The sequence below is a fragment of the Eriocheir sinensis genome, chromosome 22 (assembly GCF_024679095.1).
Source record: "Eriocheir sinensis breed Jianghai 21 chromosome 22, ASM2467909v1, whole genome shotgun sequence".
Lineage (NCBI taxonomy): Eukaryota > Metazoa > Arthropoda > Malacostraca > Decapoda > Varunidae > Eriocheir > Eriocheir sinensis.
In genome coordinates this window covers 1,021,453-1,034,312 of record NC_066530.1, presented here as the reverse complement: position 1 = coordinate 1,034,312, position 12,860 = coordinate 1,021,453, and the positions used below count along the sequence as shown (strand labels likewise).

Below are 12,860 nucleotides of genomic sequence, written 5' to 3'. Positions count from 1 at the left end.
AAATTACTGGGGTGGCTCAAAGACTATTTGCATGATAGGAAGGCTGAGGTGTGGTTTCATGCTCTGCTGAAGGGAGTTTTGAATTGGGCACTCCACAGGGAGGGGTCCTTAGTCCTTTGCTCTTTAATATTCTCATGGACAAAATTGCACAGTACCCCTTTCCTCAGGGCACACAAGTTTTTATATATGCCGATGATATACTTCTTCAGTGTAATGCTCCACGGATGCTTACTGTAGCCCTCCACCAGCTTAAGACTTGTGCACTTCTATGGGTCTAGTTGTTAATTAATCCAAAACTAAATTTCACTCCTCCACCTCCTTGCACCCACTTATAGATCCACCTTTCCTCTATCCATCCACACTATCTACATCTTCCTATCCTTATCCGTTCTCTTGCTATCCATGTGTTTATCCAGGACTATGCCTATCATCTATCTTTCTTGGGGGTCAGAATAGATGGAGTATGTCACGTATCAATGACGTCAAACTCGATCGTGTCCACTGTTACAAATACTTGGGTGTCTATCTTAGCTTTAATAAATTGAGTTAATCACGTTGCCATATTACTGCCATAATTCATACACAGAATCTGCCATAATTTATAGGCAAATTCCATAATTTTAACATTGCGGCACAACAATTTGGTCCGGCTGGCATCATGCCCAAAAGAAGAAGAAGAAGAGTAGGTTCACGGGCCGGCCTGCGTAGCGACATAAACATTACTTTTTCTCGTGTTTTCCTTCAAACTACAATGAAGAGAAGATCCACAGCCTGTAAGAAGAAGGTGGAGAGTACATTGACGGCCAGGGAAAGGAAGAAAAACTGCAGAGAAGCCTTCATATGACGAAAGGGCCCTTCCACTACACCACCACCACCACCACATCACCACACTAAGGTATCTTAGTACGATATAATTTACTTACTGATGTGACGTGACATCTTCATTTCCTACATTGAAGAAGGAAAATGTTATTATTGAAAAAGATGTTTTCGATAGGTATGTTTGAAGTTAGTTTACTGGTAGGTTTTCAGGGTAGGCCTATGCATGGATAAGCTATAACTGAGTATTAGAAACAAATCAGTACTAGACAAGTGGAGGAAGAGGCCTGCTGTTGATGTGCCGAGGACCCCCAGTGGGTTAGGTAATTGCTACCGGCAAAGGCCTATAACAAATGTGTTGACAAAATCCTTTAATATTAGGCTAGAGTTACCATTTTTTGGTTACAACATGGCCTATAGGCATAACAGAAGTGACCAAAGTTTGATGCACGCAGGACTTCCTGAGCTATGACATAAACAGTGTTGTGTTTCTTGGATTCCCGGAAAATGATATTTTTGAAGTATAAAATCTCCCAGAATGCTTATTTATGGGGTGATTTTGAAAATGAAAAAGTGGCATGTTTTTCAACTCTTTCTCCAGATAGTTATCAAGCCAAAAATACTTTATTTAAATTTGATGTATTTTTTACAAATTTTCAAAAAAAAGTTTTTAAATCATTAAAAATATGAAAGTAAAAAAAATCAATTTTTCTTTAATAACTATTTTGAGAAAAGATGACATTTTCAAATCATAAATAACACATTCAGATTTATTTAAAAAAAATAGAAACTGGCAGCTTATAAAGCACAAGTATAAAATCAGCTCTTAGAACCCTACCGTGAAGGACGTTAGGAAAGGCCTTCATCCTGCAGTGGACTAGGAGGAGGAGGAGGAGGAGGAAGAGAAAACACTAAAAATAATCACTCGTCAAGTAATTAACATCATCCCACAAGGTTTGAATCTCCCGCCATCTCTGTAGAAGTGGAAATCTTACTTTAAAATTAATAATACACTAATTCGTGTTACTTAACCACCCTAAATAATAAAATAAACATAAATAACACTATAATAAACCAATAAATCCTCATAAATTCAATAATAAAGCCAAAAAAAACATCATGGCAGTGGAAATCTTACTATTAAATCAATAATACACTAATTCACGTAACTTAACCACCGTAACTAATAAAATAAACATTAATAACACTATAATAAACCAATAAATCCCATAAATTTAATAATAAGGCAAAAAAACTGATTCTACCCGGATTTAACAGCATCCCGAGTCTTGGCCGTGATGGCAGGAGTGTGGTTCGGAAGGCGGGTAAAGTCTAATATTTCCGCCAATTACAGCCATATTAACCCCCAGGGGAGGACTGTTTAACCACCGGGGAAGGGAGGAAAGCCCCAGGGTGAAGGGTGAGTATGAATAAAGGGAGAAATAAGTCAAATAAGGGCGTGAGGAGGAGAAAACTGAGGGTTGCTGTGTGCTGTCCCTCCCCGACCATAAAAACACCCAAGAAGTTTTTCTTTTTTTCTTTTTCTCCTCTCTGCCTCGTCTGTGTCTCTCCCAGGCTGAGGCGCAGACAGGTGAAGGGTAAAGGCACAGACAGCATAATAAAGACACCCATTGAGACGCTCCTGAAGGGAGAAAATAGAGAATATGTGACAGGCTGAAACATTATCCATAGCCATTTTTCTTTTTTTCTGCCCCGCCTTCTGTGTCCCTCCCAGGCTGAGGCGCAGACAGCGGTAAAGATTCGTTTTAGTACCGTGCCAGTATCTCATTATCTACTTAATGAAACATCACTATCTCTTCATATATCTTTTCTACGAATCTTAACCCAGACAGCTGATGCAGAGAATAGCAGCTCACTACATAGGTCGGTATTATAAGACACTTTGGTTTCTCACATCAGCTATTTCTAAAGGTTCACGGCACAGAGGAAGGGTCAAACTACCATTAGGGTCATAAAACTACTCCTGGAAATGCCCACAACTCCCTGGAAAGCCTTGTCAAATAGGTGTTCTTGGGCAGCAAAATGTCATATAATACTAACCATCTTGTCAGTATTATAAGACATTTTCGCTTCTCACATCAGCTATTTCTAAAGATCAAAGAGGGGGTCAGTCGGGTTCTAATGAGTGTTTCTTTAGGTTCACGGCACAGAGGAGGGGTCAAACTACCATCAGGGTCATAAAACTACTACTGGAAATGCCCACAACTCCCTGGAAAGCCTTGTCAAATAGGTGTTCTTGGGCAGCGAAATGTCTTATAATACGACCCATAGAGTCTTGCTTGAACGATGGAAAGGAAAAAATATTACTAGCATCAGTGTGACGGTTCTTGTGACACATCTTGGATCCCCCCGGACACCACAGGAGTGAAGGGGCCCCCGTGGCAGGCACCTCAGGTTCAGGTTCAGGTAGATTGCGGAAATCTTGCCTTTGAATCGGCACTTCCTGATGTGGTCTTTTGGTCTGGGTCTTATACCTGATTTAGTTTCTCTATATTGATTTTATCTTTTTCTCTCGTATTTCCCAGAATTTATAAATCGTCCTTTTACTTTGTTCACTCACTTGCTCATCAAAAAGGAGTCTTCCTATTATATTTTCCTCGTCTGTGGCCGTGATGGCGGCTCACAGGAAGAGTCCAGCAGGGCGAGCTCTCATGGTGCTGATCGTGTGTTGAAGGGGCAGTGGTCGCCTCTTACAAATTTAATACTTACATTATGGAACATTTTTTGTCCCTGAAGGGGGGGCTTCGTGGTGCAGTGGTTAGCACACTCGGCTCGCAACCGAGAGAGCCCGGGTTCGATTCCTGGGCAGAGTGGAAAAATTTGGGCAGCTTTTCCAATACCCTATGCCCCTGTCCACCCAGCAGTGAATGGGTACCAGGTATTAATTGGGGGTTGTGTCCTGTCTCCTGGGGTCTGTTCCCTTCTCCTATAATTCCTTCCCCTCCTGTCTCTCTCTGGCATATGACCGCAGATGTTGCACCCACTAAACAAAACTTTCCAACTTTTGTCCCTGAAGGCTGTACAGGAAGGAGGGACCTATGGAAAATAGAGGGAGTTGAGGGGGGCAGAGCATTAAGATAGGTTAGAGCTGTGTGTAGTGCCTGCTGGGCGAGCCTCCCATAGGTCAGAGGGGCCAGTCTTAGACAGACTGGTTAAGGAGTACTACGTGGCTCTCTCACCTCGCTGGTCTCCGATTTAATCCCCGGGGCCGGCAAAACCTTTCCTTGTCTGGATTAATTTTTCGTGTGTTTAGTTACACACTGTGGTCGTGTGAGAGTGTAGAAAAGAGAAAACTGTCATGCATGCAGGCTTGAGTTATTCATTTAAAAGTTCCTTTGAGATGAATGTGCTCACAAAGTCCAACTTTAAGATGCTTTATAATTTCATTTGATATACTTTTGTCAAGCAGAGAAAAGAAAATCCCACATTAATATTCTCCAGCATTTTGTACTCTTTCTTACATGATGCAACTGTTTCCTCTGCAAAAACTTTGCAGACGTTTGCACTTCACTTTTGTACAAACACGGGATTGCAGCAGCTGTGACAGCACAACGGCAGGAGTCACGCTGAAGGCACCATTTTGTGTGGGAGACCTTGATCATGACTGTAATGTGCAGGGCACCAGTGTGTAGCAGCTGACAGCACAACGGCAGGAGTCACGCTGAAGGCACCATTTTGTGTGGGAGACTTTGATCATGACTGTAATGTGCAGGGCACCAGTATGGCTCATAACACACTGGGTACTCAGTGTATGTGTAGGAAATGTGCTGGATACATGTTTTGTGTAGGAAGTGTGCTGGACTGTGTGTAGGAAATGTGCCGGATACATGTTTTGTGTAGGAAGTGTGCTGGACTGTGTGTAGGAAATGTGCTGGATACATGTTTTGTGTAGGAAGTGTGCTGGACTGTGTGTAGGAAATGTGCCGGATACATGTTTTGTGTAGGAAGTGTGCCGGACTGTGTGTAGGAAATGACAGCACTCCAGTGATTGAGGATGTGTAGGAGACATGACCACGCCCCCTTCCCATTTCCCCCCCAGTAACCCCGCCCTCCATTCCAGGTGGTGAGGCAGAGTGCTGTCCCTGCCACTGTCCACCACAACCACCGCTGGCTGAAGGAGGTCACGCTGGGCTGCTTCTGCTGCTTCAGGGGAGAGATGGCCCAGGGGAACCATGTGTCTCACCCTGCACCAGCTGACCAGAGGTGAGGGGGGTTGGGCTGGGGGGGGGGGGAGAAAGAGATTACTATAATGTGTGTGTGTGTGTGTGTGTGTGTGTGTGTGTGTGTGTGTGCATGCATGGATTTGCTTTAGTTTATTCTTTTCTTTTCTTTTAACCTTTTTCTTACTTTTTTCTTCTTTCTTGCTCTGGGGGAGGAAGGGGGAAACTTTGGGACTGGGGGAAGGGTGATTATGTATGTGTGTGTGTGTGTGTGGAAGTGATTTAGTTTATTCTCTTCTTCATTTTCTTCTTTTCTTCCTCTTTTTTCCTCTTCATCAGTTGCCCCGGGGTAAGTGTAGGGGGGCGAGGGGCAGGGGCCCAGCAGGCACATCAACGTTGATTCAACGTTGATTTTGCGTCAGGCCCTTACGTAGAATCTACGTTGAGAATTGATTGATTTTGAAAGTTTTTTTAATGTAATATTTCCAACGTATAATCAATGGTGGAATTTCAACATTGAACTGACATCTGGTTTTCAACGTTGAATCATGCTCTGTTTTTCAATGTTGGAATTCCCGTTGAATTCCAGTTGAAAAACTGACGTTGCTCACCCGACGTAGAATCAACATTAGATTTTCAGCATTGCTCCAGGTCGTGAAAATTGTTCACCAGACTATACTAACATCAGTAAACAGTCTAGTCTATAGTCTTTGGTGAAGCACATGCTGTCTGTATTCGATCTTGAGCTTAGATTGAATGTAAATCCGACATATGCTTCACCATGACCCAGAACCATGGACTTTGTCTCAGGAAAGGTCTTTGCATTGTTTCTGGTAGTGAGATATAGTCTGGAAAAGAAATGTACAGATTTTCATTACTACCAACTCAACATTTATGAGTTATTTTAGCTATCACATTAGAAAGTGAGGACCAAGATTGGATAGACTATAAAGTTAGTTATGTGCAACTGGTACACAATTAAGCTTAGTTTACATACTGAAAATCAATAGGTATTTCATCGTCATTTCAGTACACACATTAAAAGGGCTATTCCAATACCACATTAAACATCACCCATACTGAACACATGAATAACTTGTAAACACTTGACTTTAGCTAAAATTTAAGTTGATTTTGAGTTTAACATTACTGAACAATGGTTTCTCAGAGTAGGTAACATCATTTTGAAACTGGGGAAAGTTACAGAAACAGTTGCAGTAGGTAAAAATAAAGTGTCTGTATATGTGTACCAACATTATTATTATTAACTTTACCTTTCATGTCATTTGCATAAAACATCTTGTAAAGGCGTTTTTCACTACATGGACTTGTATGTTAGCTAAGTACATAGTACAAAGTACATAGGATACAAAAGTTAAGCTACAACACATTAATGCATGTTTGTAGTGACCAATATGAAATCATAACTTTGCATTTGGATATTTAATGCATAGGTATTTGCAGGAGTATATATTACAGTTGCAGCAAAGTGGATATACTACTCGGTTACTTTACTAAGTATCTATATGCTACGGCCAATTTCCTCCAACAAAAGGAGGGTGACGCAATCAGAGCAGAAAATAAAGGTTCTAGAAGTATGAGACCTCTCATCCCCCTCTTCTCTACTCCGGCTGTTGTGTGGATTGAATAATGTGATAAGCTATATATATACATAGTAGCTATAATACATGGCTTGCACACTACTGTAACCCCTGATGGTGTCAATTTAAATGCTTTTATATTTCATCTAATAAATAAAATAAATAAAAGCTTTATGCAGTAAGGAAGCAACAACTACAAAATTATAAACATAATTGCAAACATACATATTTAGGTACTTTACTCATACACCTAAGTGCAGTGTTCACAACAGTAATTGAGATTTTGTTGGTGATAGGCCAGGGTAAAGAAGCTATTTTGTCCAATATGGACTGATCCTTAAAACTTTTCAGCCCTATGTAATAATGGGAAAAATACAAAGCCATCATCATACGGCAAGCACACAACTTTACGAGAAATGCAACTTCTGTCTATTACTTTCTTTCTGAGCTTTTGCTTCAAATGTTTGGTCTCTATAAAAGCAATATTCATTAGTTTTGAATTGCAAGGACTTTCAAAGAAATTTTGCATATGAATCTGACCTATAATTTCACAAGCAAGTTCACTGCTCTTTTCTTCATGCACAAAGACAAAATCTTCTGTATGAAGTATGAAACAGTTATCTTTGCTCCTTGTAGAGATGACAGGATATATTACTTTGGCTGTACTAGTGGATCCATGTGCATTAAGTTCTGTTAAGCATTTTGCAATCTGTGCAATGGGATTTTGTGCGTTTTTGACTATTTTCTTTACCATCTGGAGATGATTTTCATACTTGAATGCAGATATATCATTCAAAGAGCACTGAAAGAAAGTTATATCTTCATGTAAATGTATGAGGTTATGAACATTGTAAACTGTGAAAGTGTTACCATAAATGTCTGGGCAATTGCCAACAAAACACTCTAAAAGTTCTTTAGCATATGGCAAGTAAAAGTTTCTCTTGTCAGCATCAGCATCTAACATAAAAGCTATGGCAACATTTAAGCAGAGAAAGTGGTCATAAATTGGTGTTGGGACCACATCTCTTAAAACTACAGGGCCTGTGTAAAGGAGAAACTGGCGCAGTTCAGTTGCTTTCCAGCGATCTAGTTCTAAGAGCGATCTGGGCTGTCGAGCAAACTCACTGGGCATCAATCCACTCAACGACACTAGTCTATTTGATATTTCTGATATCTGGCGAGCTGACTGACGGCACTGTGGGACCATGTTTTAAAAAGGACAAAATACGTCGCACAACACCTAAACAAACACAGTGCATGTAATCCAAGGCAAACTGTTCAATGCAAAGAATGCCAATGTCTGTGAGAGGTGATTGCTCTATCTGATGGTCTTCATATGCCATATTTTGAAACTGCTGTGCTTTACGGAGAGGGAATAATTCCTGTGTGTTATATACTACTCTTCCATCCCAGGATCCATGTACTGTGCATCTTTCACAGGCACTGTATCCAGTATGGGTTTTTACGCATTTCAAAAATGCCCTTGCAGGGGCATCACACACAAAGCCATCAACTGAAACATTGTATGTTTTGTCTTCAAATTTAATGCCATTAACTGTTAACTTGTGAAGCTCTTTCAAAAAATCTGCAAGGTATTCTTTCACCGGGCTGGGTTTTCCTGTTCCACAAAACATCCCAACAATGAAAGGGACATGCCCACGGTTTATGCTACACATTATAGGCCAAAGCTGTACATTACTTGATTTAAATAGTGGTAAACCATCAATATTGAACTGCAAACTAATTCCCTTTGATATAAGTGATTTCAGCCCAGAAATATGTGAGATACCTTTTTCTATACCAAAATAGGCATATTGGCCACCACATTTAGATAACACGTCTACAGTCCTTGGAGTCTGAAGCAACGTTCGGGCATCTGCAGGGAGATCATTGTGTCCGTGCCGGCGAAGTATAGCTAGTAGGTCATTCAGTGTCTTTCTAGTACAATTACATTTCAGTGCCCATTCTGCTAGCTCACGTCTAATCTCTGTGTTTCCTGAGTTGCTTGATTCTTCTATCTCATAATCAGAAAAGAATATGAATGTGTAGTTTGATCACTATTGTCTATCTCAGAATCAGAGGAAGAACATGTGTTATGGTCAGAAATGCCTGCTGAGCTAGGCCCGACCTCAACACTTGCTAAATAAGAGTCACTTGCCAGCTGAGGAGCTTCCAGACACCTAACCTCATCAGGCACCTCTGCTTGTACACCAGCTGACTCACTGACTTCATTAAAATTATCCTCAATACTGTCACTAGAGCTGCTCTCCTGTGCTACAGCATTAACATCTGCATTGATCTTCCTCCACCATTTCAAATAACGTGCCATGGTGGTAACTGGTCGTTTCCGTCTGAGTTGACATGCACAAATGTATAGGTTAGGAAAAGTTAGGTTACATAGGTAAGGTTAACTTAAGTGACAATACTGAATAGATCTGGTTTACTCCTGTCTGCTGCCGAGCATTTGTGGGCTGCCAGCCAGATCTTAGCCAAAGATACAATATTGCTAACCCATCAAAAAGGTTAGGTTAGGATGGAAGGGAAGACCTTAACCTGTTTTGCTGGATTGTCAATAGTGTAGTTCTGGCTAAACTCTGGCAACTACTGCCAACCTAATAAACACGAAATATTGATGGTTAAGCCAGGTAAAGGGGCAAAGAGGAGTTCGGGGTAAAAACTACACGAAACTTAACGGGGCGTAAGGAAATTTTTTAAACATCTAGTGCGTCATCATGCATTCTATTCATACAAGCTACAGTATATCTGTGAACCTAGATCATGACACACCTAGTGTTTTAAAAACATAGACAAAGCATATGTGCTATACTTACTACGACACCATCAGAAGTACTGTACAGTATGATGCAATATTAGTTTATAGCTTACGATTATATAGTCTGACACATCCACAGTCCAGTAGTCTGTTATAGAGCTGATCGAAGATATATCTTGAAGTGGGCGGTGGTGCTTGGTGGAAGATCAAACCACTTCGTGAAGTAATAGGTTTACTTTTCTGACTCCAGTTTTGCATGTATCTTGCATATCTTGCATATCTTGCACCCTGCAAGAATTAATTGCTTATATATTCTTGCAGGCACTTATTAAACTTCATAATAATCTTTAAACTTCATAATACCCTGTCTTATTATTTATAAATCTACAGAAATGCACTAATTCTTACATTATGTATACAAAATAACATGAGTATTATGGTAGCACTCTTAAATTTACTTGACACAAAGAGTATATAACTACGCAGGAGGTAGTAGCTTGAGGTAGGGAAATGGGAACAGACAAGAAAGAATTTGCTGACTCCACAAAATACTTACTAACTTATATACTATGAATACTAAGGTTATACATGGTATAGCACCTTTTTGATACTCTGAGAACTCTTGTACATTGTTTAACTTGAACTGTGAATGCATGACAAACTCAAACTTACCCTAATAAAGTGGTAAATGTGGTGAAATCTGCGAGGCCTTTGTGTTCTGGGGCTTGTATATCTACGGCGGGCTGGTACTTATAAACGACTGAATGCTATAGACGCCGGAATGGTGCCGTTGGGGAGGATTAGTGTTTACACAGAGTTAGATTCCTTTTAGGTAGTACTTGATGGATTAACGCCAATTAACGCTATATCCACTGGGACACGAATGTTCTGCTGTTACAATATGCTATTCTGCAGTTATTACTCACATTTCGTGACAGTATTGTGATATCCATTTTGGTATCAGTAGGTATAGAATACAAAATGTAATAAAGTATCAACATTGAAATTGTGTTAGATTCACAATAGATTTTCAACAAGAGTAGGAATATGTATATATCCATTGGCATTGTGACTTTGTTACACTTTACAGTTAATGTGGCTATCACACTGAAAAGAAAATGTTAGTTCAGTAACCATTTTCATCCTTAATTCAACTTAAAGCAGGTCAGCCTTTATCTTGGTGAAATCCAACCAATATTCCAATGTGATTTCCACGTCGACATCCAACATATAATCAACGTTGTAATTCTAATATTCCATTGACATTGACTTTATGGTTCAGGACAGACATTGATTCATCGTCAGGTTACAAGCAAAATTCAACTTAGAAAGTATATACAAGTCATGTCTTCATCTTGGTGAACTTCCAACCACAACTCTTTGTAATTTCCACGTCGACATGTGACATATAACCAACGTTGTGATTCTAACATTCAGCTGACCTTGACTTTATGGTTGACGAAAGGCGTTGGTTCACCGTCAGGTTACAACCAAAATTCAACTTTTAGAGCATAGGAGTCTTCAAATTAGTGAATTCCTAACAACTTTTCAATGTGATTTATCGTCGGTATAGGACGTAGAAGTGACGTTGTAATCCTATCGTTGAATCGACGGTGAATTTATCGTGGAAGAAAGACGTTGGTTCAGCGTCAGGTTCCAACCACATTTCAACGTACAAAATAGGTCAGTTTTCAGATCGGTGAATTTTTAACGAGATTTCAATGTGATTCCAACGTCGATATCTGACACATGATCAACATTGAAATTCTAACGTTGAATTGACGTCGATTTTATGGTGTCCGACGTCATGACCAAATTTCTACATATTATCAACGTCGGTTTGACGTCGTGTGCCTGCTGGGGGGGAACCTGGGGGATGAGGGAAAGATTACTGGGGAGGCTGGGGAAAGGAATCTGGGGGAATGGGAGGTTGGAGAAAGGAAAGAGATATGGGGGAAGGGTGACTTGAGTGGACTTAGGGGAAGGTATCAATGTGTGTATTTACCTAGTTGTATTTACCTACCTAGTTGTGAAATACAGGAAAAGAGCCGTCTAGGCTCGTGCTGTTCCGTCTCCATAACGCTTATTATCCAGTTTGGCTTTAAATTCATTAATCGTTTTTGCACACACAGTCTCCTCGTCAAGTCCGTTCCATGTTGTTATGCTTCTCTCCTACAGTCACTCTTCTTCAATTTCTTAATGTGTGTGTGTGTGTGTGTGTGTGTATGTGTGTGTGTGTGTATTTACCTAGTTGTAGTTTTACAGGGCCTGGGCTTATGTTCATGTGGCCCCGTCTCCATATCTGTATTTGTCCAGCTTTTCCTTAAAGTTGTGCACACTCTGCCAATACTACATCCTCACTTAGTCTGTTGCAGGAAGCTATATTTCTTTAAGTCTCTCAAGCATCTTCCCTTTCTTAATTGTGTCGCTGGTGTTTCTTCCTTCTCTTCGTAGTAACTGAGCTTGTTCTCGTGCTGCCAAAGAGTGAGGCAGCTCACAAAAGGTACCAGAGCCTTTGCACCCCTACTAACCATTACATTTCTGCCCGGAATCATGCCAAATCTATTCTTTGACTTACCAAAACCTCTTTCATCCATATCAAATGTCAACACCTTGCTTTTTCTAATCCTTCCCGGGACTTCTGGCATCTAGCCAAAGATATCTCCTCCAATTTCACTTCTTCATCTTTCCCTCCTCTCCTTTATGCCTGTTATTAAGATTCTTCCAAATGATGTTTTCTATGCCCTCTCTGGCCTCAACTCTCAGAAGGCTTATGGACCTGATGGAGTGCCTCCTATTGTCCTTAAAAACTGTGCTTCTGTGCTGACACCCTGCCTGGTCAAACTCTTTCGTCTCTGCCTACCAACATCTACCTTTCCTTCCTGCTGGAAGTACGCCTTCTTACAGCCTGTGCCTAAGAAGGGTGACCGTCCCAATCCCTCAAACTACCGCCCAATAGCTTTACTTTCCTTAAAGCTTTTGAATCAATCCTTAACCAGAAGATTCAAAAGCACCTTTCCACTTCTAACCTTCTATCTGATCACCAGTATGGGTTCCGCAAGGGGCGTTCTACTGGCAATCTCCTTGCTCTCTTACCTGACTCTTGGTCATCCTCTCTTAAGTAATCGGGCAGCCAAACAATTTTTTCTGGTAGATTTTGGTGTGTGTTTAAGTAATATGGTAGCTAATCTTTTTTTCATGGTAGATTTTGGTGTGTTAAGAAATATGGTAGCTAAACTTTTTGGGGGGTAGATTTTAGTGTGTATTTAAGTGATTGGGTAGCCAAACTATTTTTTGTGGTAGATTTTGGTGTGTATTTAAGTAATTGGGTAGCCAAACTATTTTTTATGGTAGATTTTGGTGTGTACCATTTAAGTAGTCAGGCAGCTGTTTCTGGCATAAAACACCAGCTTATTCTAACATACCCTGCTATCCTAAACCTCTGTTGGAATACACTGCAAGCCAAAATATCTAACCTAACTCAGC

The 12,860-nt window shown here is 40.5% G+C and overlaps 1 long non-coding RNA gene across 1 annotated transcript in view; it reads left to right on the top strand.

Moving 5' to 3' along the window:
- The first annotated feature begins 473 nt into the window (after positions 1–473).
- LOC127001890 (uncharacterized) overlaps positions 474–12,860 on the top strand; it is a 15,219-nt gene continuing 2,832 nt past the window's right edge. The window contains exons 1-2 of the long non-coding RNA XR_007755530.1: positions 474–895; positions 4,901–5,043. This is a non-coding gene — a long non-coding RNA (uncharacterized LOC127001890). The remainder of the gene's footprint in view (positions 896–4,900; positions 5,044–12,860) is intronic.